Genomic DNA, 8971 nt, shown 5'->3' with positions numbered 1-8971 from the left:
TTCCAGTTATTCGTTTCGTTTAGATTGACTGTTCACGAAGAGCGGTTGATTCATTATCAAATTTGAGCAATGATGTTTCTGTTTGGAAGATATAGTCATGTTTGTGTCGCACGCGCAACGTCCCAGATTCAAACTTTCGACTAAACCCAATTACCTAAAGATTTTTGAATAAATTGTTGCTGTCGATCTTACATTGATATTTAGTGAAGATGGCTTATCTTAAATCCGCAAAAGGTTTCAATAAATAAATAAAATCAAAGAATACCTCTGAATATCATTTAATTATTTCAACATTAAAAGCTGAATTTCTATCGGATCTCTCTTCTCGTTTGCAATCGGAAACAGAATTGGGAGGGCCTCCTGTCGCGAAGTCACTGTATACATGTCGGCTCTTAACAAAATTCAAAATTGTGGATTATTTGGGGATGCAGCTCAGAGGTAGAGCGCATGATTCGCATGGATGAGGTCCCGGGTTCAATCCCCGGCATCTCCACGTGTGGTGTGAGAAACTTATGCTGGAATGTCGCTTTTGGAAATTTTGGTCACCATTTATACTTTCACACTGATATTGTGTTTCTCCACAGAACAACGTGATGCAAATCCAGTAGATTTTGGATCAAACCAAGTATAATTCCACTACAAATATACTCGGAGGGAAAATGTTAGCCTTTGTTGAAGAATGCACTGGTAAGCAAAGTTCACGTGTTACGTAAGTCCGAGAAATTGCCATTAGTGAAAGTAATAGTTTCCGTGAAGCGAATTTGGACGTTGAGGTTAAAGCACAGAATCCTCAACAGCACAACATCAATGAACATATCTGTAAATCGCCTTGCTCTTCATGAGGTAATCCCAAGGAGGAGGGCGTGGAGGGTTGCCAAAGCCTCGATCGACGAGAAAGCTTTTGAGACGGGTCTTGTACAACAAGAACAACAACAAGATTTAATTTATAGAGCGCCTTTCACATCGGGAGGAAGACACAAGGCGCTGGACAGTTGGCTCAGGAAACGAGCCTTGGGGGAAAAATGTTCAGGGTGAGTTGAGGGAATGGAGGGAGCGAGTAGGGTGTAGAGAGTCGAGAGGGGAGCAGAAGGCAAAGTCAAAGAGAAAGGTCTTGATATCGGCCTTGAAGGAGGAAAGGGAGGCGGCAAGATGAAGGCACTGGGGCTGGAGTTCAAGAGCCTCGGGGCTGAGAGGCTGAAGACACGGACATCGATGGTAGGGCGGTTAGGGCGGGGGCTGTGGAGCAGACCAGAGCCGGAGGAACGGAGGGCATGGGCAGGTAAGCAGTGGGATAGTAGGTCGGATAACTTGGAGGGAGCAACGCAGTGAATGGCCTTGTATGTGAGGATTATGATCTTGAATTCGATCCTCTGGGGGATGGGAAGCCAGAGGAGGCGAGCGAGGGTGGGAGTGATGTGGTCGCGGAGGAGACAATGGAGTGGGTGAGATAAAGTTTATATGGAGCGGATCTCCACAGCGTGGGAGCAGAGAGGCTGAGGATTCGGACGCCGAAGTTTAAGTGTGGATGTCGAGCAGTTGAAGGACAGGTTGATATGCACTGATCAGTTCACAGATGTTGGGCGGGATCAAGGCCGTGGAGGGACTTGAAGCCACGGACGAGAAATCTGAACTCTATCCACTGCGGGATGGCGAGCTATAATTCACGTCACAATATATTTTCTGAAGCGATTTGAGACGCCTTAACTTAATCGAAAGGCGCTATATCAAATACATCAAATGCTATGATTTTTTCACTGTTATTATTATCTTTATTGTATAACACTGTCAGTGTCCTGGGTGATCAGCGTAAAAAATGCAAATTGTTGTCAGCAGCAAGTATCAGTCGAGGGTTAGCTCATTGCATCTCCAATATATACATGTAATACTCATTTAACAATTTTTTACCAACGTACAGCTACACCTTCCCACAGCTAGGTTTCTCTGTTTAAAACTCTGTTTGTGTAGTCCTGTAGCTCAGTAGTTTGAGCTCTCGATTTGCAAGAGAAACGCCTGGGGTTCAATTCCAGTCAGAGCGAAACTTTAGGCAAGTTTCCTTTCTCCCACGCCTAATAATAATCCCTTCAAAACAAAACATTAATAAGTTGATCATTTTGAACCAAGACTCTTTGTGGGACACTGCTGTGTGCAATTGGCTGCCGCGTTTCTTCCACATATAAGCATTTAATTCACTTTACAGTCGCTTCTATGAAGCGATTTCAGACATCGAGTCGACGTGAAAAGGCGCTATATCAAATTCAAGGTGAGTTTTATTACTATTAAAGCAAATGTGTGAAATTATTTTAAAAAGACTTTTTTATATCCACATTTATACTTCTATCTTGTTGTGAATGGTAAAGTGAGCTGATCTGTAGTCAATCCCAGCATTTCCCTTTAACCTTCCAGAATCATTTGTATTGAGATGGTGCTGAGTCTTACAGAAAGAAGAAATACAAAATATACTATTCGTCAAAAGGTTGTGCAAAAGTTTTACCATCATCCAGTCCCCCCGATATACTTATCAAAAATAATAATAATTATCATTACATTTGATATAGCGCTTCTCACCTCTTCTGAATGTCTCAAAGAGCTTCACAGAATATACGGCAAAGTGAATTAACTGGGACTTTGCGGTAGAAACGCGGCAACCAATTGCATACAGCTGTGTCCCACAAACAGTCGTGGATGAAGAAAATACTTCATCATTTGCCTGTTTCATTTAAGATACCAAAATAAATTAAATTTACAATATTATGAAGGATCTCGTTCAGAGTGGGAAAATGCACTGGTCTAGTCTACACCACGTGTCTTCTGCAGGTTTCCAAAATGCACGATTATTACAAAAAAAGAAACATTCCTACAAACAGTGGCACAATTATTATGAAAGTGAGCAAGATCCGACGATGCCAGGATTCGAAATGAGCGGTAGTTTCCTAATGGATTTCTAGCCCTTCGACTGAATTACTACTGACCAACGAAATTGAATTCACTTGGAGTAAACCTTGCTTGCAACTGATTGCTTCAATATATTTTCCTTAATTATAATTTTGTTTCAGTATGATTTGATTCTTTGAATTTCATATAGTTGGATAGTGTCTTTTCACATTGTCGTGGCAACTTCAAAACCTTCGGAAGATATGTTTTTAGATGACAGGTATTGTGACAGTGCATTTCTGGGTGACGGTTGACAAATCTTACCACAACGTTATCCACTAATTGAAATGAGAGGAGGATTTGGGGCTCCAGCATAAAAGGAAACTCACTTCAAGTGGAGATTCAATTCAATTCAAACGGTGCACTCAGTGGTCAAGCTTTGTCGTTCAAGCTTATTAAACTCCAGTATTTCCCAAAGTACAAACCCTATTGCCACAGAATTGACCGGAACCAAGTCAACAGTGATGTAAAGTATGTAAAGTAGATATATCCTCCCGCTGATGCATGTACACTGAATTCCCAACATAGGAATTTCTACGAGTAGGTTGCATGTAATACTTGAATTAGTTCTCAGAATGATAATGTGTTTCTCATATCCGGCTGAAAACCTGAAGATTTCAATGTAGGTCACCTGGTTAATATAATTCTTTCAAAAAAATGCATTCCTACATAGTGGTTGATTGTATGTATGACGTCGGTTACCTGAATGTTTATGATATCCGAATGGCTGAGGTGTTGCTATTATAACGCAATTTTTCATATCAATGCAGGCGACAATCTCAGCTGAAGTGTATAATACTTACGCAGTTGAATAAAGTTTACGATTTGACATTGGTCATTTACGCCCATGAAGTAAACAGTGAATTCTGCAAAACGCTTTGAATCTTCTAGAAAATGTGGAAAGGCGCTCTATTATATCCGATCAGTTGTTAACCATCAGTTTTAACAACTAAAAGGATTTTCAAAACGGACTTGATGGTGAGGAAGCGCATCTTGAACCCGTTCCTCTGGGGAATGTGGACCCAGTGGAGTCGGGCGAGGTTGCGTTTCATAGGGCCACTGAGCCTGGTACGTTAAAGTACACGAGCTGCAGATTTTTGGATGATCTACAGCTTGCGAAGGGAAGAGTTGATTAGGAGGGAATTGCCGTAATTCAAGCCTCTCGTTGACGAGTGCATGGATGAGGGTCCCTTCATCCCACGGTCCCACTCCTCGTTTCCTCTCTTGCTTCCTTACAACTCTGTAATACGAGAGCTGCTGCTGCAGTTAATTTCAGTTGCTGTCAGGGTTTACAAATCAAACACAATTGCCATATTTACTGATGACCGGAAAGTTCTTCCGTTATATAAGAGACTGGGCCGTCTTTCTTCAAAATGCCCAAATCATATTACAGTACTTAATCGAGAATTGACGAACGTGTGTGTTTGACACTCACTCAGAGCCTTAACTTTCGTTGGTTTAGTCAAATGAGTTGCCTCTGTGGACAACATGGTGGATGCGGAGTAGTTCTTTGGTGGTTGTGATCCACCATCATTCAGTTCGATGCTCTACAAAAGATGAATTTGATTTAGTTTCCGTTTAAGTTAAAACAACATACCGCAAATTGATATTGAACTTTATGGCAGGAGCATGTCGCACCTTTTCAATTCCCACTCGACGTGACACTGCTACTAACTGAGGTGCACTGACACTCAAACTCCAAATTAAAAATCTAACTCGGCAGCAAACGTAGCAAATCTTTGCCAAAATAGCAAGAAATGTGTGTTTCCAGAATTTTATGTTGGTTCATTCTCTGCCGCTTGTCGATTACTTGACACATTAAGTCAATGAATAAAGAGCATCGCTTGATCTTTTTGTATGTGGTTCGATTCGAATATCATTATGAATTTTGATAAATGTGCAGGAAATTAACAAACTCCCCTTCATTATGGTATTGCCATTTGTATCCATTAAAATTTCAGCGACATGACGTATATGTGGCTCGTTTGTCTAGGGCTATGAGTCTCGCTTCGGGGATCCACAAATGTAGGAAACTGCGAGAGGTCCCGCGTTCAACTCCCGGACGAGCCCGCAGTTTTTACGAAACTGGTCTACTTTTCTCACTCCGACTGATTTTGACAAGTGTTATGCAAAAATCAGTGGTGTTAATGGCCAATTAATTTGGGGAATTAAGTAGGACTTATAGACCCAGTGCAGCAGTGTTATCATACAAAAAACACTAAAATTCTTCTTAGCATCAATATTCCTCTTTACAGTACTATCAATCTAGTATTTAGTATTTTGCTCTATCGGGCATTCGATGTGAAGATATCAACAATTTCCAAAAACGTGCAGGAAATCAACAATGTCCGCCATTTTTCTATTGCCAATGTATTCCTTTAAATCAGCAGCAACCTATTGACCGAGTGGATCTTTGCTCTTGGATGTGAGTCTCGTCGTTCTGGATATTGTCAATCGTACAAGATATGAGAGAGTTCCCGGATTCAAATCCCAGACGATCCCAAATATTAATCTATTTTCTTCATAGTTACCAATAGCTCTATTTTTTTCGATCTAATAAATTGTCAGGCCGTCACGAATGCAGGAAACGGCGATTTCATCAAGGTAGCATACGCGATTTCAAGAAGGCACCACAAGAACATAGAGAGCGCCCCAGTACTGTACTAGAGCGGCAGCCCCGATATTCAAACGGCAAACTTCTGAGTCGCTGCTGATAAGTCATGCAGTCAGAGCATAAATAAATAAATAAATAAATTAGTAAATGAATAAACGAAAAAACGAATAAACAACAAACAAACAAACAAACAAACAAACAAATAAACAAATAAATAAACAATTAAATAAACAATTAAATAAACAAATACATAAACAAATACATAAACAAATACATAAACAAATACATAAACAAATAAGTAAACAAATAAATAAATAAATAAATAAATAAATAAATAAAACAAATAAATAAACAAATAAATAAACAAACAAACAAATAAATAAACAAACAAATAAATAAATAAACAAATAAATAAACAAACAAACAAACAAACAAACAAATAATACATAAATACATAAATACATAAATACACAAATAAATAAATAAATAAATAAATAAATACATCGATCAATCAATCAATCAATCAATCAATCAATCGTGTTTCCGCCAGGTTTCGAACCTGGGATCTTTCGCGTGTTAGGCGAATGTGTTAATCAGTACATTACGGAAACCTGTCGAGAGACGTCTGCTGAATCCATTCTTAAATTAATGTTTTATTTACTATCTAAATTCAGAATTAAGCCTTCCTGCTTCTATGCTTTTACCATCTGTTTGAAAGAGTTACCTAACAGTCCAACTCCCAGAGAGTTATCCATGCAATTTTGTTTCTTTATAATTACCTAACTGATTCACTTTTGAATACTAGCATTAAATCCACTTCCACCATAATTTCAGGCAGAGCGTTGGAGACCCGAAAATGTTTCACGTGTCCCCTCCTTTTCTTTTGCCAAATACATTAAATCAGTGTCCTCTGGTTACCGACCCACGTTCAAAGGATACATTTGCTCCTTTTGAGGTGATCGAAGTGGAGGGTGCACGGCCGAACAATCTTTACACTATTGACAATAACAAAACTAACAATAAAAAGAACAATAACAGAAACAACGATTATAACGACAAATGATAACGATGCTAACTATAATACTATAATACTACGGGAGGACAGCTCAACCGCGACACAGGGTTGGCATCGGACGGTTCAAAGGATCATGTGCTATAACTTTACATTGCACGCACCTATGAAATGCTGCTGTCCTGCTGTTTTTAAACACAACAAAGCATTACGTTCAGAATTGTTATCTTGGAAATAATGAAATTATACTTTCCAGATTAATGTGCAGCAAATTAGCAATTGCAAATCATGCCGATGGTCTCAGGGCTTATTACTATTTTTGCTGCTCTTCTGTGGTATTCTGTGTCATCTTTATCGTGAGCCCCGTAGGTCTGCAGTTTTCCTAGTCATGGCAGACTGGCCAGCGTGGATCTTAGACAAAATGTGAAGGGTCACGTTTGTCCCACGGACAGCGATTCTTCCAGGCTTGTCCTTTTAATCCTGGAAATCAAAATACTAACTTGTCTGGTGGCCCTTGATGCGTGAACAGCGGACAACTATAATCCTTGCATTTGATATAGCGCTTTTCACGTCGGGAGGACGTCCCAAAGCGCTTCACAGAACACACTGTAAAGTGAATTGACTGTATATTTGTGGGCGAACGCGGCAGCCAATTGCGCACAACAATGTCCCACAAACAGTCGTAGATTGAAAATGACCGATTTACTTATTGTTTTTTTGGTTTTTGCAGGGTTTATTATTATTACTAGGCTACAACACAGTAAAGACATACTCAAAAACACTCGCTCTGGTATTTGATCTCCGATTACAGAAGAAGTCACAATTTGCTTGCTTCTCATGGTGAGGGTTTGAGGCAGAGGTTCAGAACAGAATCCAGCGTGTGGTTCTTTACAAAGAGATATGTGTGTGTGTGTGTGGGGGGGGGGGGGGGGGGAGGGGGGGTACGGGGGACGAGCGACGCTAAAACCGCGGTGGCGATGGAGAGCAGTAAGGCTGGGATAACACACAGGTCCAGCCTGGGACGGGAGGAAGCGAATTCAGTCTGGAAGTCTCGTGTTCTAAACAGGAGAAGATCAGAATCAGGGGATCAAAGGAGAATTGAGGAGCAAGAGCTTCACATAGGGAAGTGAACTTGTGGAACTCGCTGTCGGAAGCAATGATTTAATCAGATAGTGTAGATGCATTCCAGAAGGATTGAAACCTTAACATGATTGAGTGAATCTGAATCTGATAGTTGTTTTCAAAGAGCCGTCGCAGACACGACAGGCTGAATGGCCTCCGTCCCTGTTTACAATTCTATGATTTTATAAAGAAATATTTGGATGGTGCTCTGATCGCAGTGACACTAGGTGCTACTGAGTGTCGTTTGCTGAGATAGTCCGTACTCTTGATCTCACCCAAACACAGTGATTCCCACTCGAGCGCTCCCTGGTGATGTGAGCTCGCGGGCGTCAATATGTATAGTATATTTACACCAATAATTTCCTGCACAGATCTTTGATGGGGTGAATGTTGACTTGTTGTTTTGCTTTGGAAAAAGTTGTGTTGTGATAAATTCGCATTCTCTGTATAAAGTGAAACTGCGGCCAGGATAATACCCAGAGAATGAGATCGCAGCGTGTTCCCCTTTCACAAACACCAGGGAATCTGGCTTCAGGAAAAAGGGTGGGTTTCTGCATCGGAGCTGGAATTTAAACGATAATCGCAAAAACTCACACCGTGAGATGAAGACATGAGAAGTTACCATTTGTTGTTGAGGGGCAGATTCAGGACAGACCACATCTATTGTTTCTTGACAGAGAGGAAGTGAGGCGCAAAGTGTAGGAACGGGTGGTCATGGAAGGCAGTGGACTGCTGTAGCATACAACTGCAGCCATGCACAGGAGAATCGGAATTCAGTCTGAACGTCTCCTGTGATCTTCAGATGTGTTTATCAACAACAGGATAAGATCACGAACAGTTGGTCAAACAGAGAATTTAGGAGTAACGACTTCACTCAGATTGGAGTGAGATTGTGGGACGCGCTGCCTGAAACACACTGGAATCAATTAGTCTGGATACGATCAAGAGGAAGCCAAACCTTCACAGGAGGGTGAGGGGAATAGAGGATGCTGGATGGAGGAAGCGTGTGGGAATGAATCGGTGGGTGGAATGAAGCAACATGGTGTAGGGGAGGGTGGGCGTAGAGAATCAGGGAAAGGTGAATAGAGCGCGTGTGAGGAAGGCAGTTTGTGTATAGAGGGGAATAGGGGACAGGGAGGAAGTGGGGAGAAGGGAATAGTATGTGTGGAAGGAAGGAGAATGTAGTGTGAGAGGGAGGCATGGAGAAATAGAGATTTGGGGGAAGAGTGCAGCAGGGAGTGAAGGAGGGAGTTGGGAATAAAGTGTGTGGAGAGAAAAAATAGATGGTGAAA

This window comes from Callorhinchus milii, unplaced genomic scaffold (genome assembly GCF_018977255.1).
Source record: "Callorhinchus milii isolate IMCB2004 unplaced genomic scaffold, IMCB_Cmil_1.0 Scaffold274, whole genome shotgun sequence".
Classification (NCBI taxonomy): Eukaryota; Metazoa; Chordata; class Chondrichthyes; order Chimaeriformes; family Callorhinchidae; genus Callorhinchus; species Callorhinchus milii.
The sequence above is the reverse complement of the archived record's forward strand: the minus strand, read 5'-3'. Positions refer to the sequence as shown.